Here is a 13,992-nt window from a genome sequence, read left to right on the forward strand (position 1 = left end):
TGCATTCTTCAGGTAACCAAAAGAGCCAATATTTCCAGCTGGTTATGGTTTACCTGTAGTAAAGATTAGAGATATACTGAGAGTATATGTTCCCTTGTAGTCAAGGACTTTAATAGTTCATGTCCATACATAATTGGTTCAAAAAAGACTTTTGAAAAGTCTTCCACTGAACTTGATGCATTCAACTCAAGGAGTTGTTGTTGGACAAATAGAAACAGTTTTCGGAATTAGTATTTCAACTGAGAGCAAAAGAAACATGTATAATACTATCAGACTAGGATAAGTTAGTGGAACAAAGAGGACTGCAGGCTCTGACTGAGACCACCAGAGGTGGTGAGATTACCAGAGGGATTGAATCTATGCTCAGTCTGAAATTATTTTTAAAAAGCAACTAACAGATGAGAGCAGGCTGCATGGAAGGAACTTCAAAGCTCTCATTTAGTGGGCAAGGCCAGAGATGTAAAGGAATGGACTCTGTCTAATGGAGGATGTATGATTTAACAGAAGTCTTCCAAGCACATAACATCTGAGGGCTATTAAAAGAAAAAGGGAAGGAAAAATTCTCCTTTGGGTAGTAAAGGAGAAAAGAAATAAAGGGAAAAATGTAGGTTCTTTGAGACAAAGCATCACAAGATCTAAGGACACACAAGCCTCCTCCCAAATTTTGAAACAAAGAAGCAAAGAAACAAAAACAAGACCCTTTTAAGATACCTGGGTATTATATCTAGACAGAAAAGAGAGGCCATCTGGTGGGGCCGGTGTCTGTGGGCCCCTCAGGCTTTACCAGAATGTCTCGTGCATGCAGGCTGTAAGCTGTATCAGAGAGGTTTGCTCTAAGACTTATTCTCACCTCTCCCCTCTGTTAACATCCTGTTCTGGATATGAGCCTGTGGTTTTGACCACACCTTCAAGCTAGTTGCAGTCTTCCACCCAGAGCTAGAAGGAGGGCTGGGTCCACCAAAAAGGAAGATAGCAACTTTATCGAATTGATTAATCAATTCTGACAGCTTTTTGTGGAGTGTTTAGGTTTTTCCATGTAGAACGTCATGTCATCTACAAACACGATAATTTGACTCCCTCTTTTCCAATTTTGATGCCTTTTTTTGTTGAAGATTTTATTTATTTATTTGAGAGGCAGAGTTTTAGACAGTGAGAGGGAGAGACATAGAGAAAGGTCTTTGTTCTGCTGGTTCACTCCCCAAATAGCCGCAATGGCCGGAGCTGGACCAACCTGAAGCCAGGAGCCAGGAGCTTCTTCCAGTCTCACACTTGGGTGCAGGGGCCCAAGGACATGAACCATATTCTACTGCTTTCCCAGGCCATAGCAGAGAGCTGGATTAGAACAGGAGCAGCCAGGACTTGAACAGGTGCCCATATGGGATGCCGGCACCGCAGGCGGAAGATTAACTTACTGCACCACAGTGATGGCCCAATGCCTTTTTTTTTTTTTTAATATTTTATTTATGTATTTTAGAGGCAGAGTTACAGAGAGAGAGAGAGACAGAAAGAAAGAAAGAAAGGTCTTCTCTCTGCTGGTTCATTCCCCAGTTGGCTGTGATGGCCAAATCTGAAACCAGGAGTCAGGAGCTTATTCCGATCTCCCACGTAGGTACAGGGGCCCAAGGACTTGGGCCATCTTCCACTGCCTTCCTAGTCCATAGTAGGGAGCCAGATTGGAAGTGGAGCAGCCAAGACTCAAACTGGTGCCCACATGGGATGCCGGCACTGCAGGCGGAGGCTTCATCTGCCACACCACAGCGCCGGTCCATCTCCTTCACTTTTGAAGGATAGCTTTGCTGGATATTATATTCTTGGCTGAAAGTTTTTATTTTTCCTTTCTTTATCTTTTTTAAATATTTATTTATTTATTTGGAAGGCAGAGTTACAGAAAGGCAGAGGAAGAGAGACAGAGAGAGAGAGATTCTGCTCCCACTGGTTCACTCCCTAAATGGCCACAATGGCCGGAGCAGGGCTGATCCAATTCCAGGAGCCAGGAGCTTTTTCCAGGTCTCCTACATGGGTGCAGGGGCCCAAGCACTTATGTTATCTTCTACTACCTTTCCAGTCCATAGCAGAGAGCTGGATCGGAAGTGGAGAAGCTGGGACTTGAACCGGTGCTAATATGGGAAGTTGGCACTAGCAGCCAGCAGCTCTACCTGCTATGCCACAGCACCAGTTCCAAAAGTTTTTTTTCTTTTAAGACCTTAACTATATCATCCTACTCTCTTCTGGCCTGTAGGGTTTCTGCTGATAAGTCTGATATTAATCATTTTGGTTTTCCTTTATATATAACTTGATGCTTTTCTTTTACTGTATTTAGGATTATCTCCTTGTTTTTAACTTTTGACAATTTGATGGCAATATGCCTTGGCTAAGACCTTTTTTGGTTGAGTCTGCTTGGGGTTCTTTGAGCTTCTTGTGTCTAGACATTCATGTCTCTTCAAGACCTGGGAAATTTTTAATGGTCATTTCATTTGGCATGTTCTCGATCCTCTTTCCTTCTATTCTCCTTCAGGAATACCTATAATATGAATATTTGGTCATTTACTGGTCTCTCATATTTCACATGGACTTTCTTCATTTTTTTCTCTTTATTTTTGTTGATTAGGTTATTTAAAAATTCTTGATCTTGAAGTCAGAAATTTTTTCCTCCAATTGGTCTATGCATTGTTAAAGCTCTCAATCATATCAATCATATATTTTTATTTCACTGAACAAAGATTTCATCTCCAAGATTTCTATTTGGTTCTTCTTAATGAGTTCTATCTCCTTAGTAATATTTTCATTTCCATCATTCATTAGTGTCCTCATCTGTGTAGCCTATCTGTGTTTTCTTGCATCTTATTGAGTTTCCTTGAAATCATTATTTTGAATTCTATATCAGTCATTTCATAGATTTCCTTCAGTTCAGCATGTAACTCTGGAGGAGTATTGTGTTCTTTTGGCAGCTTACTGCTGCTACCTTGCCTCTTCATGTCTCCTGTGTTCCTACAATGATGTCTGCCCATCTGGTGTGCTCATTCCTTCTTCTTTATAGAGTATGTTTTATTGTTATAGTCTATGGTTCAGCTGGAATGCAGGGTATCACTTGGTTTGTTGCTTGGGCTTTGCTTCTAGATGAGCCCAGGAGTGTAGTCTTTGAGTGACTTCTTTTGTCTTAATCAGTGTCAGCTGTGTCTGTAAGTGAAACAGTGGTCTGGTCTGCTACAGTTCATAGGGGTAGAAGGGTGGCTTTGAGATGAATAAGGGTTTCCATGGGGATATATCTTTGGTCCATGGAGAGTTTGGTGCTTCCCTGGTGAATGTAATACTCAGGGCTTTGTTCTTGGTGCTGAGGGAGACAAGGGTGGCTTCCCCCTTGGCTTACTGGCAAGCCTGAGTGGTTTTGGGGCTTGTGGCACCAATTGCTGAATACTACTAAAAGGAAGAGCTACTTCTCCTCTTCATATATTTGTTTGATTATTTATTTATTTATTTATTTATTTATAGGTGTATGACTTTTTTTTTCCCTATGGATCAAAATCCAGTATTATCATTACTTCTGTTCAAATTATTTCAGCTTTGAAAATTAGAGAATCTTTCAGGTTGGCTCTTGGTTTTCTAAGTTTTTAAGTGGAAGAATTTTTCTATTATTTTAAAAAATAAATTTTAGACTTACTATCTTATTTTTTTTAAAGAATTTTTTCTTTTAGAAAGGCAGATGGAGAGAGAAACAGAGACAGAGACACACAGAGAGATCTGCCAATCTGAGCCTCCCACAAGGATGGCAGGGACCAATTTGAATAATTTTCTTCTGACTTCCAGGGTACACATTAGAAGGAAGCTGGAATCCGGAGTGGAGTTGAGACTCTAATAAGGGATTCAAGCATCCCAAGAGTTGTCTTAACTGCTGCACCAAACAACTGCCACTGAAATATTTATTAAGGAAACTTTTTGTGTGACCTAACCCAGGATGAACTAGATATTAATGAGTGTTCTGATATAACACAATCAAATAAGTAAATGAAATGTAAGAGAAAGCTCTTCTTCCAATACAGTTCCAATTCATTCGTTCACTCATTCATTCACTCATTTTTCCAAGGGTACATTTGTGAACTGCCCCACCTTGGCCAAACAGTGCCAAAGAAGGCTGCTCTTCAGTGATTCAAATGCAAAGGGGGCCAATGAACACTTTCTGCCTGGGCCAAGAACTTCTTGAGAACGGAGGTCACTTTTGTGTTACTCCTGGCTCCCTGCTACTGAGCTTGGGGTCTGGCATTACGTAAATGCCCAATTAAATATTAAAAAGTCACTGACATGTTTTGTTTCTTTAAGATTTATTTTATTTGAAAGATGGAGTTACAGAGAGAGAAAGAGAGAGAGATGTATATGTAGAGAGGGATCTTTCATCCACTGGTTCGCTCCCTAAATGGCCGCAATGGCTGCAGCTGTGCTGATCTGAAGCCAGGAGCCAGGAGCTTCTTCCTGGTCTCCCACACTGGTCAGGGGCCCAAGCACTTGGGCCATCTTCTATTGCTTTCCCAGGCCATAGCAGAAGTGGGATCAGAAGTGGAGCAGCTGGGTCAAGAACTGGCACCCATATGGGAAGCCAGCACTGCAGGTGGCAGCTTTACCTGCTATGCCACAGTGCCGGTCCCCAGACATGTTTTATTATAAAGAAAGGTGTATATTAACTCTCCTGGGGCTCCCATGGTGCCTTTGGAGTTTCCCTGTTTGGAGTCTGTATTGATGATGCTGGGAGTGTCTCATGGCCATTTTTGCCCATTTGAAGCAGGACTTGCAAGGTCTGCTCCCCAGTGTGCACCGCCATGCAAAGCTGCCTTCAACTCAGGTGGTGGTGAGAGCTGATACAGGAGACTGTGAAGTGGTTCCAGCTCTGGTAGCAATATGCGAAAGAGTATTTTGTTTAGAAAGCAAAAGAAGTCATGGACAATTGAACAATTTCTCTGTATCCACTCCTTTTAGGTTAAATCATTTTATCCATTTAAATGTACTTTGTCTTCATTTCTTGTAAGTGCTGATTTTACAGGAAAATAAGCTAACCATCCATTTCTAATTAAAGCATTAAATAGAACTGTATTGCAGCTTGGTGTGTGCGTAGCTGGGTGTGAAGAATTAGTACAATAACTTAACCCATATATGGCTGCCCTGATGGATCTGTAATATGAAAGATGTGTTCCACCACACAGCAATGCTGGGGATGCAGGTTTTTTTTCTGTCAAAGGCTAAAGGTTAATGTTTACCTATCAGCACAGAAGATTAGATATGTTTTGGTCAAAGCCTCACTCAGCATATTTCTCTATTCAATGATAACTTCTTTCTTTTATTTGAAAATGTGTAATTTAATGCCTCATGCTGCTATAGTGTTTTTATGCAGGGTAGCTCTAAGTTTTAGGTTGTCTAAAGCTCATAAAGTTTTTATCCTTGTTAACAAAAAGAATAGAAATTAAAAATACAAAATTACATCCAAAAGAGAATTTATTTTAAAATAAGAAAGTAAGTCTCCAAAGATAGCAGATTTTAAGAAGCTAAAGAAAACCACAAAACCCAAGAAAACAATATCGTACTTTCACTAACTCCCACATTTGTTTCCTTCATATTTTTTGGGTTACATTCTATATGATAAGTATCGTGATACCATTTGTTCAGACAGAGGAATAAGATAATTTAGTCTTTCTTCTGGTTGATTTATATTGTAATTTATTATTGATAGTTGGAAATTCTAATATGTGTAACTCCACATATATGAGGGGCCATCAAAAAGTTCATGGAAAATACATATTATGAACAAACAATACATGGATTTTAATTTTTTTTGTACTCAAATAGCCTTATCTTTAATTCTATTCTCTATAAACTTTTTGAAGTGCTTTTGTAGATGTACCCTCCTATTTGCAGTTTTGAGTAATAGAAGCCTATAAGTATAGGGATTCTGATCAGCACTGTTTTGTACACTTCTCATCAAAAAAGAAAAAAACCAAAACCACCCAGTTGGGGTTCTCAAGTGTGTTCCAGAGAGAAAGAGGCAGGAGAGAGACATTTTCTGTTTGGACTACTGCCTGTGAGAACTGACTTCTGGGCTCACGATTCTCAAGTCTGATGATTAGGTCTGAACATTTCACTGCCCACACATTTGTCTTGCTGAGAACAGTGAAACCTGTTTTTGTCATAATGTGTTCTCTGGCCACAGCTAGAACAGCTTTATTTGAAACATTAAAATGTCCAATCCTGTGTAGGAGTCAACTCCATGAAAACCATCCAGGTTAGAGCTTGTATCTGCCTGAGGCTTGGAATCCCACAAGATGTGGAAGGGGCTCTTTTCTTTACTAGCCTTCATTCTGAGCCCTGGGTCTCCGGGCAGCTGGGGCGCCCTGCAGACTCTCGCATGAGTGACTCTGTGTATTATCGTGGTGAACTCTCAGGGCGCCTTGGAATGCATCAAGCGCTTCAGTAAGCTGGCTGCTTTCAGACCCGACTTTGTCTTTAGGGTTTCTCAGTGACCTCACCCACACTCACCCCTTCAGCTGGCCTACTTGATCAAAGTGTCCTTCAAGTAGTTCTCAGGACAGTTCCTTCTGCATGTCCCATGCTGGACCCTGTGAAAGGGGAAAACTCTCTCTCTCTCTTTCATCTCAGATCCTTGAAGGCCTGTGTGAGTCCCTTTGCTTCCAGCTGCAGAAGACATACGTCTTCCATGAGCTTTCTTTGAAGCACCTTTCACTTGGCACAAGATAAAGGAGATAGAGGGAAACAGCTCAGCACCCTCACAGGAATGCTCTTGCGCTCCCTTCAATGGCACAGAGTCATCGCCTGGACAAGACACAGCATTTCTTGCTGGCATACAAAAATCACTCACCACATTCAGCACGGGTGCTTTAGCACCTTGATGTAGTTATGGGAGTTTTTTCCACCTATTTTATTCTCTTCAACTAAAACTAAGGCAAAAGCCCTTCCATTTTAATGCCATTTTATAGAAACATGTGTCTCTAGTCATTTTTTTCTTTTTCTTAGCATTACAGCAAACATTTCTGGCCTTGTACCAGTGATCCTCTGAAAAACCCATAGAGAGCATACCCCTTATCCCAACCTAGTTGTACTCATTACTCAGGACTGTGGGCCTTGCTCATCTATTGTCAGATTTCTGCCTGTGTCAGATCTAGCATCACATTGGTTGTGGCACTGCTTACCCAGAGGTATACAGAGGTTTTCTGTGTCACATAACTTACTTAATCTCAGAAGTTTTCTTTCAAGTCACAAAGATGAAATATTTGGGTAAAGGTGGTGGCAAAAATGGTAGAGATGTTGTTGAAAGTAGTGGCATTTGAGGTGTTGGTGGTGCAGAGGCCGTAGAAGTGGTGGAAGCAGAGGTTGAGGAACAGGTAGAGTTGATGTTGGAGGTGATGGGGACATTGTGGAGGTGGAGATGGCAGAGCTGATGGAGGGACAGTGGAAGTGATGGTGATGGTATTGGTGGACATTGTGAAGGGGCAAGTAGTAAAGTTGGTGGGGGAGATGGTAGAAGTGGCTAGTTAAGATGGTAGAGGTGAGGGGAGTGGAGTTGATGGGGGATGGTGGATACGAAGGTGGAGTTGATGGACATAGAGGTAGTGGAGGAGGCAAAGGAAAGGGTAGAAGTGAATGTAGGGTGGTAGAATTGGAGACAGAGTAGTGGATTAGGAGGTGGGAGTGGTGGTGAAGTGGGTGGAGATAGAAGCGAAGGAGGTGTGGTGAAGATAGAGGTGGAGGTGGAGATGGGGAAGGTGGCAGAGGTGTCGGGGTTGGTGTGGGGTGGAAGAGGTAAAATCCATGAGGCTGTGGCAGAGCAGACATGAAGCAGTGCTGTAGGAATGCTCTATGCTCCGGGATATGGGCTTCCACAGAACACAGCTCCGCTGATGATAAGCTTACTCTGTGAAAGAGAGTGTGCTGACAGCAGCAGTGGGAGAATTTGCATCCCAAGACCCAGATTTCAGATCCGGAAGAGATCCTGGGAGGAGAGAATAGGGATGCTTTACAAAGATGCGTTCAAAAAGGAATTCAGAAATCCTTTGGGTTTTGAAATATACTTAGTCCTGAGCAAGACAGAGTCCACATCTAGATATAGTATAGTGAATTTTCCAAACCTCAAAAAGAAAAAGTCTTAGAAGTCACTGGTACGGGACAGGTTGGAGAAAGGAAGAGGGCAGTCGGTGGTTCTCTGAGAACTGTGGTGGATAGCTCATAGAGATTCCAGAAGAATGTGGCTTAAGTCCTTAAAAGTGCTGAGGAAAACCAATGCTGAGCTCAAAAATATTTCCAGCTGCACCCAGGGATTCTGAAAGTGCAAACACTACTCATAGGTCCTCACTCAAATACAAAAAAACCTAAAACTTAAAATTCAGAAAACAAGTAAATGAATCTGAAAGCGAAGGACAGGATACAGGGCACAGTGATGAAGCAAGGACACCATGAACTTGCTGGTAAATCCAAGTCAGCCTCAATTATAAATAATAACCTAGTGACTGATCTTGGTGTGTTTTAAAGAGGCAGTGGAACTAAAATATTGGGAAACAGTAAGAAGAAGACAAAAATGTACAAGGAGCCAAGTCCTGTATTCTGTGAGGCCAGAGAGACCTATTAATTTTCAACAACGTTGAGTAATACTCTTAAGTATTTGAGAATACTCAAAGAATATAAGTAAAATATATAACTTCCAAGCCAGCTGGGACAATATGAGTACAAAGAAAACTTCAATAAAATAGAAAACAGGAAAGGAGGAAGGTGTTTTGGCAAAACCCTGCACACAAGAACCAGCTACTAAAAGCAGAATGTGCCGTGAGACTGAAGAAAGAGGACAAATCCAAGATCGCATGAGGTGTTCCCGGAGCATAGACACAGGCAGAGGCAGGGAAATGGGAGTGGCCCAGGTGATACAGCAATGATCATCCTACCTATGAAGGGTTCAACTCCGGCCTCCGCTCTACACAACGTAGCCTTTCTCTGAGCACTTGACCTGATTTCCAGACTAGCACGTGGTGCCTTTGTTGTCACCGGGAGTCCCTGCAGGCCCTGTGGAGTCTGGCCTTTTGCTGGTTCACAGTCACCTTAGATGGATGGAATAATCAAACAATGGTGACCTTGAGAGCATGGCACACTTTCCCTTGTTTAGAGGACACAAACTATACGCAGTATAAAACGACTGTCTACTCGCCACCTGTGAGTGCTCCAGGCACTTCCTCGTGAGCTGCCGCACTCCTGAGATTTCAGAAATAAATGTGGATGAAAAGCAAAGGATGATAGGGTCTCTGGTGCTTGTGAGAAGAATGCCTCCCTTTTTGCTCACATTTTCAAGGGGTTATAGAATTGAAAATCAGCCCCTTAAAACACATGAACTCAATGACCCAGATATGGCCTAACGCACGCTTGTTCTAGGAAGCGATCTGAAGCCTGCTTCCTCAAAGGGAGCAAGGCTTGATACGTAAACCTGCTTTCTCCCTGGGCCCATTTCATCCATTCCATTTGTTTCCTTCCTTTGAAAAGGGAGTCAAGAGAAGGCAGGAATAAGCCTCGCTCCACCTGACCTTCTTTTTTTGCATTGCAAAAAAATGATCCTTGCTGGCCTGGAGTTGGGAGAAAAGAAACTTGCAGACCTTTAGTGGAAATAGCCTGGGCTCCAGGGGAGAGACTGGGGCTGGATTTAAAGAGGCAGTCTTGACAAGCTGCTCAGTGGATTCTGAGCCATCAGGGACGGCTGGAGTTGGGAAGCTCCTGAGGGCACATGATATGTGGGCTGCGTACTTGGTATCTGTATGTACTGGAAGGGATTCTAAAGTTTAGAACCTCCTTTGCCATTCCAGTGCTCCCGACAGACAATGGGCCACAGCCACCTGTTCTGCCTTCAGGGATTATTCCTCACAAGTTTCTCTCTTGTAGGCACTCTGCTTTTTCTGTGTTAAGTACACTTTAAACACATCCATAATTTTTTTTCTGGTAGTACATGCCATTACCTATGCCCTTTCAATATTTTTGTTCCATTTAGGATGATGACCATTTCTGAGCTTCTACTGTGTGTATAACAGAGGCTGCCTTTGAGATGCAGCCCCACATGCCTGGGAGCTGTGAGTAGTGCTGGACCAGTCCACAGAGGTTTTCACAATAGCATTTGAATCTCGCAGTGCAACAGTCTCATGGGACCTTCCTCCAAAGAAGAAACCTCCCCAGCTGTAAAATAGTTGACTGTTGCCCATCAAGACTGTTTCCTTAGTCTTTATTTTTAAAAGGAGCCCAATACCCCTGAACTTGACCTGTGGTCCTGCTTGCTACTAGTAGGAAGGACCTGGCAGTAGACGTTTTGCTCACACATTGGCCAGTTACTTCCCCTTCCTCCACAGTATGCCCCTAATTTCCCTAAGGTTATCCCGCCATTAGCCACAACACAGTCAACAAAAAATGCCACCAGCCTGTTAGATAGAAGGGTGAACAGGAGGTGCCTGATGACAGGGCTGTGTGCAAACTTGTCTCTCTTTTATTTCCCTGCAGAAAATAGGGTTGGCATCTTTATGCAGCTGGTAATGTGTTTAAAAAGTGCGTCTGCTGACCAGAGTCTACAATAGCCTCTTCTGCATTTTACAACCTGCTGTGTAGTCTGAGCATGCAGTGTATATTGATGAGGGCTTTTTTTCCCTTTAGGACTAGAATGCTTTAAAGAAAAGATGCCACCTCCATTGCTGACAAGAAAAGCACACACTTTTCTATGTAGGTCCCAGATGCAGTCTCTAGTTTGCTTTTGAATACCAAAAATAGAACAGGCTCAGCCAAGATAAGCAGATGCCTTACTCAAAATCCAAAACGAGGTACTTAAGCTCTGGAATTAAACAGCCATGGACACCGTGGCCAGAATCTCACTTCTGGCTGGCTATTTTTTCATGCAGCTTGACAGAGGGGCAGGCATCCCTTGCTGCATGGGATGGATGCACTCAAATGGCTGTACTGATTTTTTAAAAAAGATTTATTTATTTATTTGAAAGGCAGAGTTACAGTGAGGCACAGGCAGAGAGAGAGGTCCTCCTTTTTTTTTTTTTTTAAAGATTTATTTATTTATTTGAAAGTCAGAGTTACACAGAGAGAGGCAAGGCAGAGAGAGAGAGAGAGAGAGAGGTCTTCTATCCAATGGTTCACTCCCCAGTTGGCAGCAACTGCTGGAGCTGTGCCAATCGGAAGCCAAGAGCCAGGAGCTTCTCTTGGGTCTCCCATTCAGGTGCAGGGGCCTAAGGACTTGGGCCATCTTCCACTGCTTTCCCAGGCCATAGCAGAGAGTTGGATTGGAAGTGGAGCAGCCAGGTCTCAAACTGGCGCCCATATGGGATGCCTGCGCTTCAGGCCAGGGCGTTAACCCACTGTGCCACAGCGCCAGCCCCAGAGAGGTCTTTCATCTGCTGGTTCATTCCCCAAATGGCCGAAACAGCCTGGGGCTGGGCTGATCAGGAGCTTCTTCTGGGTCTCCCACATGGGTGCAGAGGCCAAGGACTTGGGCCATCTTCCACTGCTTTCCCAGGCACACTAACAGAAGTGGAGCAACCGGGACTCAAACCAGTGCCCATATAGGATGCCAGCACTGTTGGCAGTAGCTTAGCCTGCTATGCCACAGAACTGGCCCTGGCTGTATTGATTTTTAAATTAAATGCTTGCAACTCAATTATTTTGCACATGAATTAATTATTATTGAAGAAATCATATAATGAAGTATGTTTATAAGACAATAAATTTTTTATTGTTTATTTGGCTGTAAAATCAATATAATAGAATCATAGAAAGTGTCAATGCTGATTACATTAGCCATCTATAATCCCCTAATGTGCATATGACTATCAAATATAGATTTCTTTTAGCTTGTATGCATGTGGCATGTATGTTTTATGTAATTGAAATTATGGGACAGAAATAGCATCACGTTTTTTCCCTCATCTTACATGATTATAGCTTATACATCACCCACTTTTAAAATTTGTTGAACATTTAACTTGCTCTTACTTTTCTCCCATGACTGTAAATGTGCTAAGTGTTTTGAGTGTCTACTCCCACACACATATGATTAATTCACGTAACTAGCAACAGGGCTCACATGGTCCTTTTGTGGACATATGTGAGGGTGTTCAGTGAGCACTCCTAGTGTGACACCTGGAAAACACTTGGCTACAAATGAAAAGACTTGCCCCTGCCCAGTCTTTTGCAGAATAATTTTCTGAATAAATTCCTAAGAACATTGTGTTAAGCCAGAGAATCCTTTTTAAAACTTTTATTTACTTTAATTTTCATTTAATTTGAAAGGCAGAGATGATAGATGTAGAGATAGAAGCAGAGAGAGAGCGATATCTTCCATGTACTGATTCACTCCCCAGATACCTACGAGAGCTGGGGATGAGCTGAGGCAAAGTCAGTAATCTGACAGTCAATGCAGGTCTCCCACATGGCTGGCAGCCACCCAGCGACTTGAACCATCATCTGCTGCTTCGTAGGGTATGCATTAGCAGGAAGCTAGATTAGGAGTAAGCAGCAGGGGCTCAAACCAGGCAGTCTGATATGGCACTCAGATGTCCCAAGTGGCACCTTAACTTCGGCACCACACGTCTGCTCTCAGAGAATCCCTTTATTTCACTCTTAACTTTTTTTTTATGTTTTAGGCTTACTTACTTATGACTCTGGCATAGCATTTTGCTGTTTCTTTTTTCTAGATGGTTTCCTCTGATTACTAAGAACGTCCTCTTTTTGAAACTTTCATATAGTATCTTCTACATGGAAGGAACACAGTCAGGTAATTTTTATAGACCAAGGTTTCCAGACATCAAAGTGATATGGAGGAGCTAGGCAGGAAGAGTTGGTAGGAATAGGTGAGCTGGAATTCCTGCCAGCCCGGCATTGTAACCCAACCCCTTATCTGTCAATCTAGTACTCCCACTTTTCCATGATGCATTCGGGACCAGGAAGGAGGAGACTCCAGAAATGACCACGTGGAAGTTAAACTGCAGGTGGAAGCACCATGAAGCCGCTAGAAAGCCTCATGCATTCTAAACCCCACCTCATTCGTATACTCAGTTGGAGCACCACTCCCTGTCTCACAAGAGACCAGTAACATGGGAGGGGCCTGTTGCTCTTGCTTCTGGACCATGCATAAGGGTTCTTCTCCGGCCTCCTCACCTTCTCTTTCCTCATAGGCAGCTCTTAGGCCCACTCAAGATGAGCATCTCTCCATGTGGGTGGCCCTCCCTCATGCATGAATGTACATTCACTCTCCCTTTCTTTTAAATAAATTCTGCTCTCACTTGTGAATTGTATTTATGCCTCTGCTTCGAATTCTTATTTCTTTGGAGGACAAGAATCTGGTATAAAGATTAAGGAACATAGGCCCACAACAAAAATAACAGTTGAGACTTAAAATATTGTATTATTATTTAGTACAAGAAGAAACTTCTTTTATTGATAAACTGAGGCTTAGATGTTGATTTCCTGCTCTGTAAGATTCCCTAAGCAGAGAAAAGTCCCCTAATTCTCAGTTTTGGTAGTGGGAGTTAGTATGGATGTGTGGCCCAGGCACTATGCTAGGCATCTCATTAGCCTTCTATCCTATCAGGGGTAGCCAATAAAGAATGAAAAACAACTGCATTCCAGACCTTTGTGGAAGGGAGTTACTTGCTGAAGCTTCTGAACTGATACAGGCAAGAGCCTCCTGTCTTGCATTAGGCAGATTCGGACTTTTTTTTTTCAAGGATTTACTTATTTAAAAAGCTAGATTTACAGAGAGAGAGGGAGAGATAGAAAGAGTGAGAGAGAGATCATCTGCTGGTTTAATCTGGATGCAGTGGTCAGCCCTGGGCCAGGCTGAAGTCAGGAGCCAGGATGATTTCAAATTACTAGAGATGCTTGCCAATGGAGAACACAGAGACTTAGATCTTCAGAACAGATCTTACATTTTTTTACCTGCTTTTCCTGTCTTGGCTACCTCTCCTAAACTAACTT

Source organism: Oryctolagus cuniculus, chromosome 12, assembly GCF_964237555.1.
Source record: "Oryctolagus cuniculus chromosome 12, mOryCun1.1, whole genome shotgun sequence".
Taxonomy (NCBI): domain Eukaryota; kingdom Metazoa; phylum Chordata; class Mammalia; order Lagomorpha; family Leporidae; genus Oryctolagus; species Oryctolagus cuniculus.